At 45.3% G+C, this 24,608-nt stretch overlaps 1 protein-coding gene across 1 annotated transcript in view; it reads right to left on the reverse strand.

Annotated features, from left to right (window-relative positions):
- LOC144767586 (G protein-activated inward rectifier potassium channel 4-like) overlaps positions 1-24,608 on the reverse strand; it is a 489,992-nt gene that overhangs the window by 149,306 nt on the left and 316,078 nt on the right. The window contains exon 3 of the mRNA XM_078650998.1: positions 18,984-19,129. The gene's annotated coding sequence lies outside the window, so the exon portion shown is untranslated. The remainder of the gene's footprint in view (positions 1-18,983; positions 19,130-24,608) is intronic.

Genomic DNA, 24,608 nt, shown 5'->3' on the forward strand with positions numbered 1-24,608 from the left:
CTAAGACTGGACCATGCATTATTCTACATGTAGTGCGTGAAGAATATTAAATGACCATTAAATACAGTATTTCTCTAACGTGGAGACGAGAAGGCTAGACAATGACGGAAACTATTGATGCAGTTCAGTAGCTTAGGAATGCAGAGGAGGAGGACTGAACTGATAGCAGGAACTATAACATACTTTTGGCAGACTCAGAGGCAGAGCCGGGGTGCACCGGGCACTGCAAGGCAGGAAGTAAGTGAAGGGTCGAGGATACAGGTGGGGGCTGTATCGCTCCTCAGCGAGGCTTTCAGGAGACAGGAGCTGAATCTGTGGTCCGGGCCCTTTTGAGGCCTGGAAACGGGGACTTTATAATTGAATAACGTGTACACTGAGAAACGTGGCAACATTACTTACATAGGCCTGATATTCGTAGTATTCACGAGGACTGGAAACTAACATACTAGAGGTGGACACAACTGTAATTGCGTCTTTAATCAGAAATGGGGAATAACATATGCATATTGGTCATGCACACATAACATATGATGGATGAGGCGTAGGGACACAGAACATGGCAAAATTTACTTTTCCACAAATGGAGGGAAAGAAGTAGCACTCCTAATTTTTTCAGCCTCAGAAGATCCCACCATCAACGGGAGGGATTTAGAGGACCTTTTGCGAGAACAGGTTTCTCAGGTGGCGCAGAAGGCTCAAAAGGAACCATTGAAGAAGGTCTGTGGTGAGACTTTTCCTGATATTTCCTGAAATGATCAGGTGTTTCATGATGTGATTTTTTTAAGGGCCTTTTTAGGGTGTTCAGAAGGCTCCTTTTCTGCTTTCTTTTTTGCAATTTGTCAGAAATAAGGGAATCATCACTCTCCGTCTCAGACACAGGATTGTCTTTAGATTTAAGCCTCTGCAATCACAATAGAAGTCTTCCCTCTATGTCCTTGAGGGTCTACTGTGAGAAAGTGTGACATATCTTACAGTCTGTGACTGTGCGGCCAGAATAGAGGCACTTTTTATGAAGATCATCAATGTAAAGTCTCTTTTTACCAGAGGTGTTACATGACCTGAATAATCCTTTTTATTAATTGTCTTACATGTTCAGAAAGTTCCATGGGGTACAGAAAATATTATATATCTGACCTGATAGAAGTTTCTTGAAACCAGAAGAAATAACTGAGCAGACCTCAGGGAGACGTCCTTTACACAACCTGTGGTAGAAAATCTGAGGAAACTAGCCTCTGTAGGGAAGGTTCTAGAGGGTGCTGTTGCCTGATTGGCTGGTGTCTAAGTCTGGTCCTTTGTTTAAAAAAGGTCATAGATAGGCTAATAAATTCATGGCCTAGTGCCATTTTAGCCTATGCTACTTATATAATTGCTTTGATATAATACTGTGGGACTCCCACTTCGATGGCGGGGAATGATTCAAGCATGTGAATCTATGAAAGATCCAATACTGGAGAAGGTTTTTTCCCTACTAATCTTTTACTTTTTGTATTGCTCCTTATAGTGTACTATTATTAATTGGCACTCATTTTGCATATAATTACATTACTCTTTCATAATGCTATCTCCTACCTATTACATATTTCCTACCATATTTTTTTAAATAGAATTTCCTTTAAGGCTTAGTGCTCCAGTTTTCCTTTCTGAACCCGCATTTTCACCTTCAAGTTTTATGTACAACTTCCTATATGCTTTTCTCATTTTGCGCTCTGCACTCCATTCCAGTGCCTATTTTATGTATCCTATCTCCTTTGTGATTACTTTTATTCACCCGCGCATTCATTTTTCAAGGTTTGCAAGAACAACCCTAATGTAATTACATGTAACTTTCTTTCACCCCTGTTTGCCGTTATTTTCACTTCTCTGCAAATTTTAAAGAAAAATCCGTTTCATTTACTGTTGCCAATGGATTTTCTCCCAAGGAGCCCACCACTGTATTTTAATTTTCTTCCCTTCCATTCCGATCCATGTTCCTCCATAAGTTTCACTCGACTGCATCTCCCTGTTTTTAACTGTTATTTGCCCGCACACCACCGTTTTATTTAAATAATGTGCTTCCCACTCACTACTCCCTATAGTTTTTCCCCAGCCATACTTGTCATTTCATTAACTTCTCTTTTAAGTCGCACCCCTGCTCTTCGGAAACTTTTACTCGCCCACACATATGTTTTAATTCAACAAATTGCTTCCCACTCACTGCTTCCAATTGTTTTTTGACATGCAAACCTCCACCGTAGTTTCATTAACTTCTTTTTCAATCTGTACCTTTTGCTGGCCTGCACGTCCAGTTCATTTCAAGAAATCACTTCCCACTTACACATCTCAATTGCTTTTTTGGCAAAAAAACGTCCACAGTATTTTCATTTACTTCTCTCTAGGTCCCAATTCTGACTCCTTCTTAACTTTGACTAACTAGCCCATTCCAGTTTTATATGAATATATTGATTCCCACTCATTACCTCCTATGAATTTTTAATTAGACAACATGCTACTGTATTACATTTTTCGTTTCTGAAACCCACTTTATTTTTCACTTCACTGCACATAACAATTTCGGTTTTTCTTTTACCAACATATCTGCGCCTTCATTCACTTCAAGCCTCTCGTTGGCATTTTCCCTTTGCTTTCTTAAGCTCTCACTGGTTTCTCCTTTCCTCTCGATATTATATGATTCTCCGCTGCTTGTCTGGCTTTGGCATTGTGTCACTTTTAATTGTGTATAGAACTCTGCAAACGCAAATCTAATACTATACAGTTTCACATTTTCTTATTAACCCTTATCCTTCCTTTGGATTCTGTGAGCAATCAAGCTTCTAGTCTACTCAATTTGCATATTTAAGGTCTATTGGCTTTGCCAAGGTCTGCTTGAGTTACTTTCACAGTAATATGGCTACAGTTTAATTTTGGTTTAAAGATTTGCATTAATTCAAAGCTTTCTACTTAAATACTGGGGGATATACCATGATTTATGTTTAGACACCAGTCATTGAAACGTAAAATGTTTTAGTTTAATGTAAGAGAAAATAAATGGCACCGCTGGTTGAATGGAACAATGCTAACTCTGCCCTTATGCAATACTGAAAAATCATGCATCGACACATCCAACAGATTTGCCGTCTGAATATATTCTTTCTATGCATGCCCTCTGCCGGGGAGACATTTCTCTAGCTGGTCAACTTTAGTCACCTTGTCCAACCAATTCTTGCCCTCTCTGGAAAATCACCAGCATTCCTACGTTTTTTTCAAACGATTTTTGGCATCAATGTACAGTTACGTTATATGTTAGAACAGTATCCACGTATTACATACAACACAGCACACAACTCAATCAAATGGCATTTCCATTAACGGTACATTGGCGCTGCTTGGTACAAAGTCAGGGGGTTATGGTTAGCTTTAGGAATTAGGGATAGGTTATTCTTAGGTTTAGGATTAGAATTGGGGTAATGGTTGCACTTGGTTTAGGTTTACCATTTGGTTTATGTTTAATATAGTTTTATTGTTCGGATTAGTATTAGGGAAACAAGTAGCATTAAGAATACTGTTACTTCCAATGATTAATTTAGGATTATCTTTAGTTTTAGGTTTTTGGTTAGGCTTATGGCTAGGGTTATCATTAGGTTCTGGGTTAGTGAACTAGGTTTAGGGTCATTGCTAAGGTTGAGTTTAGAGTGGGGGCAAGTTGAGACCTAGGGTTGGAGTTCATGTAAGTGTAGGGCAGGGATTGAGTAATATAAAAGTATTGTTGATGTAATAGGGATTAATTAGTAGCCAGTTACCTTGGCTAATTCTTCGTCTCCATAGTTTTAGTTCAATGTAGATATTTCTATAGAGTAGTAGCTTGAAGTAGTGGTATTCTTTGCAGTAAAAAGATGTTTTAAAACCACCCGAGGCAGATGATGGTCATCCTTCTGATGAGGATTATGAATCCTAAACCGGTCCCAGGATGCTTGTTTCCGGTCCAGGGTAGACATGGCTTGGCAGTTCGGGCTGGACTGTTCCCATGAGGCACAGGGTCAGACTGATTTGCATATGGCCATGTCTGAACTGGGGTGGCTGAGTGAGCTAAAGAATGGTGATGGATTAAACCCAGATCAGTTTACTGGGGGTGAGTGTTTGATTTTCTCAAACGCTCCGTCCATCATCCACCTTTTGTATTGCTTTGGTCATCCTTCGCTGGCATATGTTAGAGCCACACATTAAGCCTGCAATGCTGAGCCTTTGAGTGTGAGTTTCGAATGTGGGCATATGAGGGTGGTGAAAGACAGTTTCTGGCCATGTGGGGAAGTAGTAAACAAGAGTTCTTGACTGAAATGGCAAACTGATATTGAGAGACATTTAGACGAGGCTTATTGGGAAAATAAGTGCATTTTCAGAAAACTACTCTCTACTGTTTGGGTACAAAATATTATTTAAAAATCACATGGCAAGATTACGTTTGAAGAAATTTTTACCAAAATCAAAAGGGATATCGGACGGCACAAAAGTGCATTTTTGAAAATATTTTAGGGGAAGATCAACTGGCTGTGACAATGCGGAGGTCTAAATAATGTATGCCTATATGTATTGTTATAGAGAGATATGGGCAAGCAAAAGTATGGGTAAAGAGGGGGTTGGCCAGGAAGAAGTGTGAGGAAAGAGATGAGAGAGCTGTGTTCAAGCAGAAAGATGTAGACAAGAAGAGGTGTCGGGTGGGAGGAGCATGGGCAGGGAGAGGTGTGTTGCAAATAGGGAAAGTGGGCAGAGACAGGCATTGTTGTGGGAGAGGCATGAGCAGGGAAAGAGGCTGACATAGATAGCAGGAGCAGTCAGGTGTGGCCAGGGAGAGGTGGGTGTAGGATCAGAGGTGTGAATCGAGATGCAGCAGTGGGGTGAGCTATGGGCAAGAACAGAAATGGGTGTGGACAGAGAGAGGCAAGGGTAGGGAGATGGGAGGTCTAAGTGCAGTCTGGCAGATGTACAGGCAGGGAGAGCTACGGGTGCAGGGAGAGTTATGGTTCTGGAGAGGTGTGGCCTAGGTGCCGGATGGGAGAAATGGTGGCAGGATAAGGTCCGGGCAGCGAGAGGTCCAGTGCAGAGAGAGGCTGAAGCAGGGAGAGGTGCGAGTAGATAGTGAAGTTGAAGTAAAATGCGAGTGGACTGGGAGAGAAACGGGTTGAAAGAGAAGTGACCTGGGAGCAAGTGTGGAGAGCTGCATGCAAGAAGAAGTGTTTAAAGCTACAGGCAGCTATGCACATGTAGAGGTACAAGAAGGAAGATGGGTGCACGCTGGGAGAGGATTGGGCAAACGGAGGTGTGAACGAAGAGGGGTGCTGGGGAGAGGATGTGGGTTAATGGCTAGAGCTGCCAACTTTGAAGATTGGGAGCCAGGTTCGAGCCTGGGGAAGGCTCAAACATCCTGGGCGAACTCCTAATCTCCACGTGCCTAACAAAAATTGAATGTGTCCATCTGGAGTAGTGTGGCTCACTGGTTAGAGGCGGCAGGCCTGAGAGCAGAAGTCAGCCTGGGACCAGGGTTCAATTCCCGACGCGGCAGGGTCGTGGACCTTGGTGAGCGGACTCGATAATTCTCGCTTCGGTGCTTACTCTAATCAGGGGTTCCACTCGGCAACTCTGGGCATTAGCTTGCCTAATCTCCACAACGGCCCCCCAATTCCGGGGATGCCTGGCTCCACCTTGGGGACTCCCAGCAAGGGACCAATCCCACAGGGAAAGCCAGGACGGGTTCCCCAGAGTTATACAGCGCCGGGACGCCCCGTTGCTGGGGCAGCTGTGCGCTTTACAAGTGTACTACATTTACATTTACATTTACATCTGTAATGCAACTGGTGCTCATGTAAAGCGCTCCAATTCCTTCGGGTCGAGTTCACGATGTATAAAACTGCAAAAAAAAACAAAAAAAGAAGTTGAAGCTGCTAGATCTGGGGGCAAAGAGGTGTGAACAGGAAGAGGTAAAGTGAAATGTATGTCTATAGAAAGGCATAGGGACGAGAAAAGTGGGTTGAGAGCTGTGTAGAGAGATGGGTGTAGGCTGGGAGAGGTACTGGAGGGGAAGTGTGTGCAGGGAAAGATACAGGCGGGGAGAAGTTCAGACAGGGAAAGTTATGGCAGGTACAGTTACATGGAGAAGTAAAGGTGAGGACAGGTAGAGGTGTGACAAGGAAGAGCTTGGAGCGGGATGGGTGCGGGCAAGGAGGTGCAGGCAGGGAAGTGGTGCAGGCTGGCAGATGAAGTTGATCTGACAGAGGTTCGGGCAGGGAGAGTTTCAAATGGGATTAGGTGCAGGGTGGGTACATGTTAACGAAAGTATGGGCAGAAAGAAGTACATGCAGGGAAAAGTAGAGGGAGGAAGCCATACAGACAGGGAGACGATCAGAGAGGAACTGCAAAAAATTGGATAGTGTTTGAGGGGGTAGATGCCCCACTCAGGCAACAACCACAATCCTTGTCAAGCTGAACCACAAAAGTCACTAAATTAACCTGTGCTTAAACATGTGGTAGCTTGGCACAAAGCAGTCAGGCTTAACTTCAAGGCAAAGAGTAAAGTATTTATGTAGCACACAAACAGTAATAAAGTGAAAACACAAGGAAAATCCCAAACTACTTTAAGAAAATAGATTACTTTTTAATAAATAAAATGATAGCAGAACTAAAAGAAATCCAACTAGTAGAACTAGAGATATGAAATTTTTGAATTTTAGGTAGATATAGCACCTAAAAGCAAAATGCACAAGTCGTGATCATCTGGTTGTGCTAGCCCGGTGGGAAGTCATAGCTCCAAGCAGACTGCAGTGAAGCACAGGTTGGATACAGGAACCAGGTTAGTCCTGCTGAAAGAGAAACCTTCTCAAGGTCCGTTGCATAGAGTTCTGTTTGAAATGGAGAAGCCAGCAGGGAGAGACTTGCGGATGGTCGTCACTGTAGCGGGAAGTTCCAGTTGGGCGTTTTGGACAGTTGATCACTGGAGCTTCATGTTGGTAGTCACCGCCGGCTGTCTGTGCTGTAGTATGAAGTGCAGATCTCATGTTGCTGGTCAACATTGGCTTTAGCATCAAGAGTCTGGTTCACATGAGCTTTGCCTTGGCAGTCATAATGGGCAGCAGAGTCTCAGCGCGAACTGACCTATTTGTGGTTGCAAAGAGCCCATAACCTCAGGATCTCAACTTTCCTCTTAAGAGCTCAACATATGCCAGTCAAGAGTCCAGTACCTGGGGAGGTGCCACTTGGGGATCAGGAACTCACTCCAGCAGAGCTCAGGTAGGCCCAGTTGCAAGTCCAGTGCAGGAGGTCAGCTGGGCTGTTGCAGCGTGGCCTCTGGAACTTGTTGTGTCCTTGTCACTCAGACAGAAGGGCAGCCAATTACCCCTTGGCTGTCCTCAGGTTAGCCTGGGATGAAGGGAGCAGGTATAGTCTTTATTTTCAGGGAGTGGTGCAGTCCTCAAGCAGCAGGCCAGTCCTCTGGTTGCATCAGGGCAGTCCTCCGGTGGCAGGGCCATCAACCTTCTAAATTGTCTACAGGTCCAGGAGTGCACTGTAGAGTAGCTCCGGAGTGGTGCAATATTTATACCGGATGCCAAACTTTGAAGTAGCGGATTACCTATACTCCCCTCACCTCTTGTTCTTGAACGTTCTTCTCTTCCCCTGTCAAGACTCCAGGAAGTCTGAGGTGATAAAATAAAGGCATGCCTGGTGTCAGTTTCCTTTGAGTGTGTGGGATGCAGAGTTGTTTGAAGTGCAAGTGAGGATGGGTGTAGTTCCTCCTAGCCATTCTGCGAGATAGCCCATCCCGGTCACACCTAAGCCCAATTTGTGTCACTGTCTGGCAAGAATATACAAACCCCAACTGCAGAGTCATTCACAGGCATGTGACCCAGGATACTGACAGGAGGCACAGATGGTTAGGACAAGAAATTGACAATTTTCTAAAAGTGGCATTTTTAAGAATTGTGACATAATATCCGTTACCATTAAAGAGGATTTTAAATTGCAATTCATTTTATTAGGAACATCATAACTCTATCTGCTCCAAATTCAAAGTTATCATTAATTAACTGTAATAAGGTGGCCCAGTGTTAATCAATGGAAGAGGCGGACCTTACAGAAGTGAAAAACAATATTAGGAGTTTTCACTGCAAAGGCATGTAAAACCTAGGTACTCATGTCCTACTTTTTAAATACAATGCACCCTGCCCTATAAGCCTTTAGGCTCTACCTTAGGGGTGATGAATATGTAATACAAAGGAAGGTTTAGTCCTGGAAACAGTATATTTTGCCAGGTCGAAGTGGCAGTTTAAAACTTTACACAGGCTGCAAGGGTAGGCCTGAGACACGGTTTATATGGCTACTTATGTTGGTGGCACAATAAATGCTGCAGACTCATTAGTAACTTAATTTACAGGCCCTGAGTTTTGTTCAACTTTACTAAGGATGTATAAGTGAATTCAATGGGGCAATTGTATGTGTAACGGGGTGGGTGCGGCACGGCCAATGGACTGGTGGAAAGCTGACTGTACTTCACCTCCTTCCCTTCAGTCGGAGTGGGACACCGCTCCCCTACTACCGAACGACGAAGAAAGCCTGAGGAGCGGCGCCTTTAACTGGGACCAGTGTTGTGAGGAAGCCACACCCCCGTGTGACGTCGGAGGACCAGGACTGGAGAAAGGCCCGGAAGCCCTCTACTGGGGGTGTGTCGACACCCAGGAAGAAGGAAGTCAGGACGTGGAGAATCGAGGCGGAGAAGACGGCGTGCGAGGAGAAGACGGAGCGAACCGAGTGGAGGACAGAGGTGGAGAGCCAGGAGGCCAACGACCCGGTGACTCGCCGTGCCACACTCCCGAGGGAGGAGTGTGGCTGTCACAGGTACGGCAGCGTTGGGCAGCTTGGGTCGGGAGTAAAGGAGCCCGTGTAAATTCTGTACCTAGTCCCTCCAGTTACCCTACCCGCTTACCTCCGAAGTAACCCTCCCCTTCCTGCTCGCCTATCCGCCCTTTCTATCCTCACGCTCTTCCCCCCCCTTGTTGTTTGCACACCGAGCACAGTAGCATTTGTATAGCACTGGTGCCCTTCACATTCACTGGGATCCCCGTGGTAACACCGTTATCAGTGCATTGAACTGACGGTATCCCTTTCTGTTGGTTCTCTCGTTGCGGAGCTAAACAGGTCGGACCATCTCTTGACGGGGAGCCAACAGCGTATCCGCAAGACAGCCCTCCAGTCACCACGGACCGAGTGGAGTTCGCAAAAGAACGCTTGACGTTCAGGACTAGAAAAACCTTTATCAGAATAAAACCTTCTTTGCGAAGACATAGCGTTCAGCCTGTTCTTGAGTTACCAGACGAGCCTAGTGTGCTCTCCCCCACCCCCACGCTACAAGTGGTGTCAGAAGTGGGATCAGCCCCCACCATCCAGGATATTGCGATGGAACAGGTAATCCAACACCCGGTAGAGGGGCAGCAGAAGCTGGAGTGGGCAGTCAGCCAACAGATATCGACCGCTGATGCTGACAGGACATTATTCAGGAACACGATATCGGCACAAATAGAAGGGCTACAAAAAGCAGTACAGAACCCCAGCGTGCCGGTGCCTCAAGAAAGGAGGAATTACTCACATCAGCCAGCCGGGGTCGCGCTACAAAAATACGTGTCCGGAGAAGACCCGGATGCTTTCCTCACTAACTTTGAGAGGGTAGCCCGTGCATGTGGGTGGCCAGAGGAGAAGTGGCCTTTCTTCCTGGCCCCGTTATTATCAGGAGAAGCCGAAGCGGCTTATCAGGTCGCAAACCATGCGGGAACCTCCTCATATATGGACATAAAGGGGGTGATACTGGATCACTTGGGACTGGATACTGAGGCCTACCGGCTGCGGTTCCGGAAAGAAAGGGGAATCGCCGGGGAAAATCCAAAGACGTTGTATTTGCGTCTGAAAATGGCAGCTGACAAGTGGCTCAGGCCTGAGAGTCGCAGTAAGGAAGATATCATGACCAGCATATACCTGGAGCAGTTTATGGAGGCCCTGCCCTATGGCACACAACGCTGGCTGAGACAGCACTCCGGCCTCACCGCCGCTCAGGCCATTGAGATGGCTTCCAACTATGCGAGGGCCCAGCCACGAACCATGTCTTGGGAACCGGACAAAGGAACAAAAACAGCCCCTATGGCGAAACAAAAGAAAAAGGGGTAAACAGGTAACGGAAATGGTAAAGCCACGACCCCAGAAAACGGACTTCGCGCCGCCTATGAGAGGCCCCCAGTGCTTTGAGTGTGGAGAGTGGGGGCATATTGCGAGACTATGTCCACGGAAAAGGAGCAGCGAAGAACCCATGGAAGTCGGCTACATCCCCAGGGCTGTGCTTTACACCGCAGAGATGGGACCATCGTTTTATGTAAGGTTTATGGTCAACAATAAAAGGGTAAAAGCACTTCTAGATTCAGGCTGTAGGCAGTCTGTGATCCAGAGAAAGCTCGTGCACATATCCCAGATAGGACCAGACGCCGTGGTACACATTAGATGTGTACATGGGGACGTAAAGCCCTATCCGGTGGCCCTCCTCACTTTACACCCCGAAGGCCGACTCCCCTGTTCAGTAAGGGTGGGGGTAGTGGAATCCCTTCCAGAGGACCTTATCTTAGGGGTAGACAATCCTGATTTTTTAGCTATGTTCAGGAGAGAGATAAAAGAGCAAAGCGAACAGCTACCCCAAGACAGCTATATGGTCACAGACCCCTGGGTGTTAGACCGAAGTTTCAGGTTCGCTCAAGCAAACGACCCCACACTCCTGAACGCTTGGGAGACAGCACACCGGACACAGGACCAACAAGACGTACCCTACCCCCGGTTTAGGATTCACAAAGACCTCTTGTATAGGGAAGGGAAAAGGGGGGACCCACCACAGTTGGTAGTACCTAAAGATTTCAGGGATCAAATCCTGTTCTATGCACATACACATCTGACAGCAGGGCATTCAGGACCTGAAAAAACAACACAGACGATAATAAGACTGTTCTTTTGGCCTGGTATCTATAAGGAGGCGGAGTCGTACTGTCACCAATGTGAGATATGTCAGAAACGAAACATGAACCGACCAACAGCGGTCCCTCTCCAACCCTTGCCAGTAATAGGGAACCCCTTCGAGCGGGTAGGAATGGACCTAATAGGACCCCTCCCACGTACATCAAGAGGGCATACATATGCACTCGTTGTCGTGGATTACAACACCCGGTTCCCAGAAGCCTTTGCCCTTAGTTCCCCGACAACGAAGAACGTGGCGGAAAAGCTGGTTGAGCTTTTCTCAAGGGTAGGATTCCCCAGAGAGATCCTAACGGATCAGGGAACTCCCTTTGTCTCGAGGTTGATGAAAGAGGTGTGTAAAACCCTAGACCTAAGACACATCCGAACTTCTGCATACCACCCACAAACCGACGGTTTAGTGGAGCGGTACAACAGGTCCCTAAAAACAACGCTAAAAAAGATGTTGTCTGCTGAAAACAAGGAGTGGGACAAACTGCTGCCTCTGGCCCTCTATGTCCTCCGCTCACAGGTACAGAGCAGTCTAGGGTACTCCCCTTTTGAACTCCTCTATGGCCGACAGCCCAGAACACTCCTAGAAATCACTAAGGAAGCCTGGGAGAGAGAAGAAGCTAACGATCAGAGATCGTTACTGGAATACACCCAACAGCTACAATCCAGGTTGGGCAAACTAAGGAATTTAGCCTACACCAACCTAGAGAAAGCCCAACAAAAACAAAAATGATATTACGACAAAGGAAAGATGTGGAGGTCTCTGGAGAAGGGTGAATGGGCCTTGGTGCTCCTTCCATCATCTACCCAAAAATTCAGAAGTGAATGGATGGGGCCTTACAAAATCGTAGACACAATAGGCAGAACAACCTATAGGATACAAATCTCTCCCTCCCGACAACAGACCTTCCACATAAACATGCTAAAAAAATGGATCGTTCCGCCTCCAAAAACCACACATCTGGTCTTACCAACCAAAGGCGAGCAATCCACTCTAGAGTACCTTCCCCTCAACCCTGAATTGTCAGAGACTGAGACCAGAGAGCTGTTACAGGCAATGATTCCCTTTTCCGGCATCTTTTCTGACAAACCGGGTCATACCCATATGGCCGAACATTGCATAGACACCGAAGAAGGAAAGGTGGTAAAACAAAGGGCGTACAGGATTCCTGCGGCAAGAAGAGCCGACGTACAAAAAGAGGTCAGAGATATGCTCGATCTTGGTGTGATAAGGCCCTTCCGGAGTAACTGGTCCTCACCTATTGTGATGGTGCCCAAACCTGATGGGTTCACCAGGTTTTGTATGGACTTCAGGGCGCTCAACGCAATATCAAACTTTGACGCCTTCCCCATTCCAAGAGTAGACGAACTCATTGAAAGGATAGGAGCGGCCCGATACATCACCACACTAGACCTGACCAAGGGTTATTGGCAGGTGCCATTAAGGGAAAAGGATAAACATAAGACTGCGTTTGCCACTGACAATGGCCTCTACGAGTTTAATGTTTTGCCCTTTGGCCTTCATGGGGCCCCAGCAACATTCCAGAGGCTGATGACTGAAGTATTAGCCCCTCATACTCCCTATAGTTCAGTCTACTTAGATGACATAGTCATCTTCAGTACCACGTGGACTGAACACCTACAGCACATAACCAAGATTCTTACAGCCCTACAACAAGCTGGGCTACATGTAAATGCCAAGAAATCCAGAGCGGCCTTCCCTAAAGTTAAATACCTGGGCTTCATGTTAGGCGAGGGGGTAATAGCACCACAAGGGGAGAAGATCAGGGCAATAACTAATGCACCCTTCCCCACCACAAAAAGAGAGCTAAGGGCATTTTTGGGCCTCATCGGCTATTACAGGAGGTTCGTTGAGAACTTCGCAGAGATAGCGACTCCTTTGACGGACCTCCTGAAAAAGACCGGTAAAAACTCACTGAGCAACCCTCCCCCTGAGGGGGCGATCGCCTCATTTGAAACCCTAAAGAAAGCCATTACCTCTAGTCCTGTTTTGATACCCCCCGATTTTAGGAAACCCTTCTCCCTAGCCACCGATGCCTCTGACACAGGGATAGGGGCCGTGCTGTCTCAAGAAGGGGAGGACGGGTTGGAACATCCGATCCTATTCATCAGCAGAAAACTACATCCTAGAGAGCGTAAATACCCAACGATAGAGAAGGAGTGCCTCGCTATCCGTTGGTCTGTAGATAAACTGAGATACTATCTAGAGGGGAGACATTTCACGTTGTATACTGATCATGCCCCCCTCCAATGGATGCAGAGGAACAAGTCTCAGAACTCCAGGGTGCTACGTTGGTTCCTCTTCCTGCAACCTTACGCATTCACAGTTGTACATAGAAAGGGGTCAGAGAATGGCAACGCAGACTATCTGTCCAGAACTCCTGTTCTCCCCGATCGGGAGAATCCAAGGGGGGAGGGATGTAACGGGGTGGGTGCGGCACGGCCAATGGACTGGTGGAAAGCTGACTGTACTTCACCTCCTTCCCTTCAGTCGGAGTGGGACACCGCTCCCCTACTACCGAACGACGAAGAAAGCCTGAGGAGCGGCGCCTTTAACTGGGACCAGTGTTGTGAGGAAGCCACACCCCCGTGTGACGTCGGAGGACCAGGACTGGAGAAAGGCCCGGAAGCCCTCTACTGGGGGTGTGTCGACACCCAGGAAGAAGGAAGTCAGGACGTGGAGAATCGAGGCGGAGAAGACGGCGTGCGAGGAGAAGACGGAGCGAACCGAGTGGAGGACAGAGGTGGAGAGCCAGGAGGCCAACGACCCGGTGACTCGCCGTGCCACACTCCCGAAGGAGGAGTGTGGCTGTCACAGGTACGGCAGCGTTGGGCAGCTTGGGTCGGGAGTAAAGGAGCCCGTGTAAATTCTGTACCTAGTCCCTCAAGTTACCCTACCCGCTTACCTCCGAAGTAACCCTCCCCTTCCTGCTCGCCTATCCGCCCTTTCTATCCTCACGCTCTTCCCCCCCCTTGTTGTTTGCACACCGAGCACAGTAGCATTTGTATAGCACTGGTGCCCTTCACATTCACTGGGATCCCCGTGGTAACACCGTTATCAGTGCCTTGAACTGACGGTATCCCTTTCTGTTGGTTCTCTCGTTGCGGAGCTAAACAGGTCGGACCATCTCTTGACGGGGAGCCAACAGCGTATCCGCAAGACAGCCCTCCAGTCACCACGGACCGAGTGGAGTACGCAAAAGAACGCTTGACGTTCAGGACTAGAAAAACCTTTATCAGAATAAAACCTTCTTTGCGAAGACATAGCGTTCAGCCTGTTCTTGAGTTACCAGACGAGCCTAGTGTGCTCTCCCCCACCCCCACGCTACATTATGTAAGCCAATTTTACCATGTTTCAAGGCGAGACTACAAGCATTTTAGCACTGGTGAGCAGTGGTACCTTGTTTCAAGGAGAGAACAAAAGCACTTTAGCACTGGTAAAGAGCACAGAATCCTTAAAGCCAACAAAAATGGGCTTAGAAAACGGGTGGAGTGAGGGCAAAAAGTTTGTGAGTGACCCTGTGGAGAGGGCCAAGTACAATAGTCATACCAAAAGCAGAGATTATAACCTAGGTTTTCAGAATAGCATGGATGAAATATCGTTAAACCAAAATACTTTTCCCAAGATATCAAGTACCAACATATTTTGAAGTTAATTATGTACTAGTAATTATATGTTAATTATATTTAATTTCACATATTTGTACCTTGACAATATTTATATTATCAAGACACATGGATGTGGATTTAACAAAGGTAACCCTATACTTAACTTATATAAGCTGACTTTCATGATGTTTTGGTTCTCAATATTTATCCCACAATATTTTTAAGAGGATATTTCTGACCGCCATACTCTGACATACATCTTCCAGCAAGTACACGTCTAGAGGGGAAGGTCAGGCAGGGCTGCTGCCCCCTCATCCTTGTTGGTGTTTTTTTCTTTTAACACTTGTCAGCCTTCAGTTTGCTTTCTATGCTTAACAGCTTTAATTTCACAATAACCAGCAATGATTTGTGATCATTTAATAAATCTTGGTGTAGATGTGAGGCAAAGCCAGACTAGGGAACCAAAGGCAGCCCTGGCAATAATTCACAAACTGGCCCCACTCCCTAGTCTCATGCTCAACCTCTTCCTTTCCATCTATTCTCTCTTCAGGGCCAGAGAGGCCTTTATACCACCACACATTTCCCTGTTGGGCTGGAGCCCCTGAAGGCCAGTTTTAAGGGCCAGAGCGCTCTGTCACTTTCCCCATCTGCCCATGTGAACTGGGCTTTGGTTGCAGTTACCCACACAGTTTTGCCCCCTTTTTGACTACTAGGTGCTGATGTTTTACTCCGACAGTCACTGATGCCAAATAACCAGACCTTAGTGCCTGTACTCTTTCCATAAAACAAGTTAAAGTTTAATTGGTCTACAATTGGCAAAAGGAGTTTGGCCCCCTGTAAGTCCCTAGTAAATGGTACTCCAGGTACCTAGTACAGGGGTTCTAAAGAGGGTCCCTAAGGGCTGCAGCATATCCTATGGCCCTTAAAGGCTCATGGGACCCACATACAAATTTTACACAGACTGCCATCTGCGTGCCTGTCGCCTGTATAGGTGACTCTGACGTCAAATCCGGCACCAACGATGTCGCAGACGCCACGCCGAGCTGAACGGAGCCACCCGATTAACGCAAGTATACTGCTCATGCAAAAGTTTCCAGATCCAATCTGATGCCTGGGAAATTCAGAGGTAAGGAATCTGCACCTAGAAGACTCTATTAGATACTAGATATAGCAAGTGAGCAAGGAAGTCATCTTAAGGTATGCACTGAGCACCGGCCAAAACGTGTTCCCCAGCTACATAATGGCATCACTGAAACATATGGTGATTGGTATCAAACCTCCTATTAAAAAACCCACACCGATTCCAGTAATTAATTTCTTAATACGTGCACCGAGAGGGTACCTTAAAGGTACCCCTGATACCTGTCAGCTCTCTAGTGTGCTAGCTGACTGGTTCAGTCCAGCTTGCTGCACCAGATGACTTTCTGACCCCCAGGGGTGAGAGGCTTCGCTCTCAGGAGGTCAGCAACTATGCGTGATCCGTGGAGAGATGTTATCACCTCCTCTCCCAGGAAAGCCTGGTAAATTTGTATTTCAAGACAGGGGCCTTCAAAGAGCCCACCACCTTTGAAATGCAAATCTGTCTTTTCTCACAGGAGAGGAAACTGACCCCCTTTGTCCAGAACCCTTTGGAACCTAGACAGGTGGGGAAATTAGCTATGCAGGAGGCGTGTTGCACTGCCAGGCTGGGCACACATCTAGGGTGATCCAGTCTGACATGAACACGACTTTCAAAATTGGGTGGGGTGAAATTAGGAATTCTTGGACAGGGTAAATCCCACTTCCACAAAAAGTGGACATCTAGGCAGTGTAGTGAGCCCAGGGGTAAGTGCCCGTAGGCGACTACCCCTCTCTCAAACACCCCGATATAGAGTATTTAGGGGGCCCACTGATACCAGGACTTCAGATTCCAACTGATCAAGAAAAGGAGTTGATAAAGAAGAGTCCTGGCACAAGAACCGAGGAGCAACGACTGATTTAGCGCCAACCTTATCCGCCTGACTGCTGTCCCCAACAATTGTGGAATAAGCAGACTTGTTCTGCTGCTGTGCAGTCTCCAAGAAACCTGGAAGCTGCCAGTGCTTCACAAATTGATTAAAGAATCTCCCTTGGAGTGGAGGAGCTACTCTCTTTCAGCCACAGTCACTAAAGACGCTTGGTGCGGTCCACTGCGTTGCCGCTTCCCAGCCAGCCTGATGCAGCGGCTCCCCCTGAAGAGGACCCTGTGTTCCAGAAGGTAATGTAATGTAATGTTGGATACTTGTAAAGCGCACTGTTACTCTACCCGAGTGTCCTGGCGCTGTAGACTGCTGGGGAACCCGTCCTGGTTTTCCCTGTGAGATGGTCCCTTTCTGGGTATCTCCAGCCAGGGTGAAACCAGGCATTCCCGGCGTCTGTGGGGGGCCGTTGTAGAGAGGAGGCAAGCTTAATGCCCAGAGTTACCGAGTGTGTTCCCTGGTTAGTGTAGGCACTGAGGCGAGAATTATCGAGTCCGTTGACCCTGGTCCAAGACCCTGCCGCGTCGGGAATTGAACCCTGGTCCCAAGCCGTTCTCTGCTTACAGGTCTGCCGCCTCTAACCAGTGAGCCACACCTCTCCAGGTCAGATCTGTCTCTCCACCGAGTGGGAGGATACCAGGGCCAACCAGAGCCGCACAGGACCAATACCCAGGTACTGAAGCATTTCAAGCAGCCAAGGTTTGTTCTGTCCAGTCCCGGCACCAACGCCGAGGAATACCAACCTGCATGTTGAGGGACTTTAGGGACAATGAGACCCACATCATGAGTGACCCAGCTGTCTGTTTGCACTTCCTGAAGAAAACAAAGACAAAGAAGTGCCTGTGACAACGGCCACCCGACTCCTCAAAGCACCTATGCACCAGCGCTCCTGAGCCTGAGTCCAAGGGAAGTGGTGGTGCCAAAGAGGTTCCCAGACAAACAGGAGCTAAGACCATGCTTGGGGTTCCCCAGACTGGACTTCCAGTCGCCGTCTGCAGCCTTTTTCTGCAGGTCTCCTCCAGTCGTGAGAGACTTCTGCATCGGAATCTGAGCCCAAAAACACCACTGCACCCGAGCTCCACAGCCAGGTCAAGCTCCCCTGTGGGTTTCCCAGAACTGGCCCTCCAGCCCCAGCTTACAGCCTCCTTTGTAACCACTGTAAAGGATTAATGGTGCGTGCAAGGGGAGTCATTTCAAAACATTGCTTTCCAATTTAGGATTCAGTATTACAATTGTTATATGAACCTATCTGATTTAATCAGAAACTGTAACAATTTTTTATCAAGATCAGTATAGTTAGAGACAATCAACTATCTTAGACATATGAATATTCAGAAGAACAACTAAAAGAGACACGGAGTGATAAATCTTTATAACAATTGTAATACTGAATCCTAAACTGGAAACAATGTTTTGAAATAACTCCCCTTGCAGGCACCATTAATCCTTTACAGTGGTTACAAAGGAGGCTGCAATCTGGGGCTGGAGGGCCAGTTCTGGGAAACCCACAGGGGAGCTTGACCTGGCTGTGGAGCTCGGGTGCATTGGTGTTTTTGGGCTCAGATTCCAATGCAGAAGTCTCTCACGACTGGAGGAGACCTGCAGAAAAAGGCTGCAGACGGCGACTGGAAGCAAGTGCCGAGACGGGTCCCTACCGGTCTCCCCATTTTTGCCCTCACCCTCAGGATGAAAAATGAAAAAATCTTAACTTTGCAGTAGTACCACCCTTCACTGCCTTTGATGTAACTTCAAAGAGACTCGTTATAGTACTTTCCGTCTCATTCAGAACTGAAGCATTTTCAATATTCCATACAACGATATTATTTATCTTATGCAACTAACCATTGGCAAAACCAACAATCCTTGCTTATTGTAGCTGTAATGTTACTTGTTAGATTATATATCTGGATGCAATGATAGAAGCAGCAACTTACCAGTGGGGCTACACATTACGCGAAGCACAGATTTTTAGCTTACTTTCTCAGCCACGCCCCCATTACATCGTACAAGCATCATTGAGAGACCCCCTCTATTTTTTTCATCCCACTTAATGCCCTAATTAAATCCGAACTGAACAAAAGAAAAGTTGTATCCTTACAGGCATTGAAAGATGAAATGATTTATAAATTATTCTACTTAACTCATTATATAGATGCACGGCTTGCTGGGTGTTTGTACCAGCATTGCACATTCTGCAGGGCTTTGTGCAACTTCTAGATTTACTCAACTATCTAAAAACCTCCTAATCCAAGTATTTCTCAGAGAAAGGGGAGATTACATGTAGAACTGGAGTGTTTTGCACCACATTCGGAAGTTTGCCCGGAGTTTCTACTCTTACAGTACCTGTCACTCGCCCGTCTCTGGAACGCACAAGCCAGGATCTGGCCTTAGTCATCAGCTCAAGGGCCTGCGCCTTGGCACCAGCCCATGCACCTGACATTGTAGCACATCTGTTCACAGTAATGGGTCATATGGTCTCCATTAGAAACCTGTAAAAGGAAAATAAAAATGGTACAGTAAATCCTGTCACTATTGACAGTAAGATAGACATTACCGGAAGGCGAGCAGAAAGAATGAGTACATATTCCACATAAGTTACAGGCGTGCATAGGTTACACAGAGACCAGGGATATGGCCATGCAATTATTGACATTATATAGCACATGTGTGTGACGATATTACTGAAATCTACAAAGGTTTTATTTCCTTTATGAATGTGTTTGACATAGAGAAACACACTCAGTGCCTCCTCAGTCCTCACACCTTCCTCGCCCTTGTCCCCAACCACTTTGTCTTCCTCACACAAACACCAGGTGGCCAAGCCTGGAACATCCTTTCCCTCTCTCCTCTGTCCTCCACCTTCAGTATCTCTTCCCCGGCCTGAAGGGACACACACAAGAGGACTGCTCGCTACCCGACCAACCCTGCATTTCTGCAGACAAGGAGCTTAGCTGGGCCGGGTATTTTTGAAGTTGAACCTCTCTGTCCCGGTAAGTATTCCAAGATGCTTGCCGAATGGGTCTCCTGAAGACTGAAGCGATGTGCCACAGAAATGGGTATTCCAAAAAGCAACATTACTGCTTTCAAGGTAAGGAGCATGAGGAGAAGCTAGAGAAAGGGTAAGAGGTTCCTTCCATATCTCCTGAGGTGTAGATACAGCACTGGTGATGTGGTGAGGTCTATTTCTGTTAGGCTACACATACCTAAGAACAAAGGGCTGACTCAAAGGGTTAGTTCTCCTTTCTGTGTCTTCATGAAATGTCTCATCTACCTTCTAAATTTCATCTCTCCTTTGTCCAGACTTTGGCAGAAATGAGAGGCCTGAACCAGCTCCGACTATCAGCAGGAACTTTGTCTTGGTGTCTGTACGGCTTGCCAGGTTATAGGCCAGCACGTTAGACAAAGGCGCCTGTTCTCTGTCCAAAGAATGGAACAGGACCAGAGCAGGTGCCTGGCTTTAAGCCAGTCTCTGCTTCCAGATCTTACTACATACGGGATGGCAGAAGAAGGCTGTGGGCAGTTGATTCACTGCCACATAGGTGAAGAGCCACTCTCTGTGTGCTGAGCAAGAAGCAAATTCCTGAAGTCCTTAAGCAGTTTATTCAGGGACACAAGGGGCAGAAAAAGGCCTGCTCCCAGAGCGTGATACACAAGGCCAAACGCACATATGTTGCTCTGCAGAAGAGCTGCGGTTGGCCGCTCAGTAGTCTGAGTGTGCAGCCCTCCACCCCACTGCACAGCCAAAGGACACCTGGGGAGAGAATGAGCATTAAAGAAGTAGGGCACAAGGCCTGACCATAGGACAGGCTCGCAAAAATGAGGAACCAGGAGCTTTTTACCCAGGTTTTGCACATGTGTCCCAACTAGATATGTAATAATATGAATGTCCAGTTCCTAACGTGAAGGAGTGTTCAGGTCTCTTAGGAAATGCCCTCATACACCCCAGAGGATGTCATGCTTCATCATAGGGCTTTTGCTCCTCGTCAGGCCGGCGCTGCAATGCCAGACGCGCTCCCGCAAAGGGGCTCTTTGCCGGAGATCTTTTGATGAAGCCGTAGGGTGTATGAGGGTATGTGGTCAGGGTAGTGTGGTGAGCGAGTGAAGTGATTTAAAATAGGTCAAGTCCAGCCCTATATAATAATTTAATTCTGAGGGTGCACTAGTCTAGCTAAAAATGAGTGAGCCCTGCCTGGAGATAATGGTCCTACAGGGTCTTTCGAGTGTGGATGGTCAACATGTTTCTTGCCTTCCAGCCCCTAGCGGGTCTAGCAGCAATTCATGAGGACTGGTGTCAAAAGAAGAAGAGAACGTAATCTTGACTCTTACACTACCGCAATGCTGGTTCAAAGCATCAAGTTGTAACCAGCGTTGCTGCCTGAAGTCAGGACGTATGGTCTGAAAATTTAAGACCCCAGACTTAAAAGGTCAATGCCGAAGGGGTTATGTAAATAAAGCACTTCGTTGCTCAGTCGAGAGGGTGGAGTGGCAAATAGCTTTCGTCCTACCCCTGCTCAAAGCACGGGGCCCAAAGCAGGGTTAGGACGATATCTAGTTGCTACTTTAGATCAGAGGTCTTCAAACTTTTGAAGGTTGAGCCCCCCAGCTGAATTTTTTTAAATGGCGGGCCCCCCCACCACCTGACAGAAATTTCTGGAATCTGGTACACTACATAATCGACCGCCACCCGCATATCCCTGGCCATATCCGGCAAATAATGTTCAAAACAATGAGTGTTTCCTCCTTCTCCATGAATTCTCTCACTACCACTCACCAACAATGCACCTCATCTTTCTGGCAAACATATCATTTTTTTTATAGTGCTACTCATAGTTTCAGTATACTCAGGGGCATATGTACAAGCACCTATAGACACCACACCGTCACTTTTTATGACGTTGTGGTGGGATAGGGGCATTGCCGTATTTACACGGCAGAGTTAAGCCACTTAACTTGGCTTAACGCTGCCTTGTAAATAAGGCCCTCTTTCATACTATGCTTAGCGTGAAAGGGTGGGCAGTGGGTGTTGCAGTGGGCGTTCCACTGCAACAGGCACTGATTTTGATGTTGCGCCCTATTTACAAGGGCAGCGTAAAAGTGAGGCATCGTTAAAATTAAGAACAGGGAAAACCTGGCTTAAGCTGGCGAAACTAGGAGAAATGCATTATTTCTCCTCCTTTTTGATTCATCCATGTGTGCTGCCTTGTGCAGCACACATGGAAAAAGCAAAATGCCTTGTATTTGTACTCTTTAAAAAAAAAAAAAATTGTGATTTCTGTGTGTGCTGCATTAAGCAGCACACATGGAAGTGAGACAAATGGCATTTAAAGATTGTTTATGTACAGGAAGGTCCCCCTCCTAAACATAAACAATATTTTCCTTGCACCCAGACACCCTTGCACTATGGCGCAAGGGTGTCTGCATTGGCGCTACACTGCTAAGTGTAGCGCCAGCGCAGGGGAAACGCACGGCTGCACCATATTGTTGTAAATATGGTGCAGCCTTCCGTTCCTGAAGTGGCGGAGAGGCTTTAACCCATGACTGCTAACGCCTCACTCCGCAACTTCCTTGAACATATGCCCCTCAGTTCTTTGATCTGCATGGTACACCTTCTTTGTAGCAGACACATTAACCCTCTGTGCTGTGAGGGTGGCAGGAGTACTCATGTGAGTGCACAGTGAGGTATGCGACAGTGTGAGAGTGGGGTAAGTGGAGTGACTGCAGGGTGACTGAGGTGACCATATGAATTTGGGTGTGCATGTTAGAACAGAGTAGGACTAATGAATGCATGGTTAGTGATGGGCTTGTTTAAGTGAGATTGCAGATTGAGCAGTGAGGGGGACAGGTGAGTGAAGTGTCACATGAGTGCAGGGTGTGTAGTGTGCTTGTGTGGCTACAGGTTGAGGTACAGGGAAAACCGTGGAAGTGCATTGTGAGAGCAGAGTGATCACTGAGTGCAGGGTGAATGGTGAGTGCATGGGGGTCAGTATGAGGGAATTGTGATCGCTGTGAGTGCAAGGTGAGCATGAAAGTGAAGGGTGAGAATGAGGAGCAAGTTGTCTGAATGCAGGGTGCATTCCCAGACACTTGCAGTAACTCAGCATGCTATTGAGGGCAGCGCAGGGTTTCAGATATGTTAAACTATTGATATTGCAATTATGGTATTAACCAGGGATCGAGGGTGGAGTAAATAAATACTGGGCTGATCTTGCAACAAATTTCCAGTTTTATGATTAGGGTTGCCAGCTCATTATTTTGATGTCCCAGGTGGTACAAAAATAAGCAGTCACCTAAAGCTCTATTTTCAGCACTTATCTGTGCATACTCAAAACAGCAAATATAAATAGAGAGCACTTTAAATTGTGTTTTAGGGCTGCATGAATGATATGACTGATAATAAAAGGGAATAAAGACAGAAAAGTCACATCATAAATGAATACATACTTCTTTATAACCCATATTTAGTGTCAAGAGAAGCAATTTGCAGGCTGTTTAAAAAACTGACTGGGATTTGTCTTTTGGCAACTTAAAACCCTTTTAGTCCTGTGATCATTGCACTCCTGCTAGTGTAATTTAAAAAGCAACATTGTCACCTTTCTGGGAAGAGCTGTCCCTCCCTGGACGAGGTTAAATTCCTAGAGCTGAAATGCTTCAGCTGCCGTGGGAGGCAGGAATCCATCTCTGCGAAAACTGAAAGCAAGTAACAGACATTCATTTCGGTGCACAGACATAATATCGACTCCACAATATCGAATGGACAAAATATCGAGTAAAAAATATCAAATATAATAAAATATCGAGAACAAAAATATCGTTGTTAAAAATATCGATTACAATAATGATAATAAAATACCGAGTCCAAAAATATCGACTCAAAAATATCGACATGACAAAATATCGATTAATAGTCTAAGTAAAAAATATCGATATTATGTTGAAAAAAGGTAAAAAATATAAATAAAGTGTAATAGTAATATAAATTGTAGTTAATGTTTAGGAGCGGGATGTTGGGTTAATAGGGGATAAGGGTGGGGAGTAATTTAAAATAATTAATTAATTAATATATGTTTGTAAATATTTTTATATTTTAATTAATTGGGAAATAATTAATATTAATTAGTTAATTAATTTATATACATTTCTATAAAAAATTTATTAGTAATTAATTGGTAATTAAATAATATTAATTAGTTAATTGGAAAATAAATCGTATTAATTATTTAATTAATTAATATAATTGGTAATAAAATTTTATGTAGTAATTAATTGGTAATTACTTATTATTAATTAGTTAATTGGAAATTAAATAATATTATTTATTTAATTAATTAATATAATTGGTAATACATTTTTATGTAGTAATTAATTGGTAATTAATTATTATTAATTAGTTAATTGGAAAATAAATAATATAAATTAGTTAATTAATTAATATAATTTGGTATAAATTTTGTATTAGTAATTAATTGGTAAATAATTAATATTAATTAGTTAATTACATTATTTAGAGTAATTGTTATATATATAATATTTTGTTATAGTTCATTAAATAATTGGTGAAAAATTTATTAATAATTACATGAAAATAATTACAGCTAATGTGCTAAAAAAAAATCATATTTGTTATTGGTATAAATTGTAGTTAATGTTTAGGAGCGGGATGTTGGGTTAATAGGGGATAAGGGTGGGGAGTAATTAAAAAGAAATAATTAATTATGATATGTTTGTGAGAAATTAAAATTATCATTTAATTGGTAAAGATTAAATATTAATTTGTTAATTAATTCATATAATTTGGTACATATTTATCATTAGTAAATAAATAGTAATTAATTAATATTAATTACTTGATTTAATTATTAATAAATATTTTTTTTCTCCATATATTGTTATTATTAAATATTTGTTTGGGAATAAATATTATAAATAATTATATTTAATTAATTACAGCTATTTTGCTAATATATTAAC

This window comes from Lissotriton helveticus, chromosome 7 (genome assembly GCF_964261635.1).
Source record: "Lissotriton helveticus chromosome 7, aLisHel1.1, whole genome shotgun sequence".
Classification (NCBI taxonomy): Eukaryota; Metazoa; Chordata; class Amphibia; order Caudata; family Salamandridae; genus Lissotriton; species Lissotriton helveticus.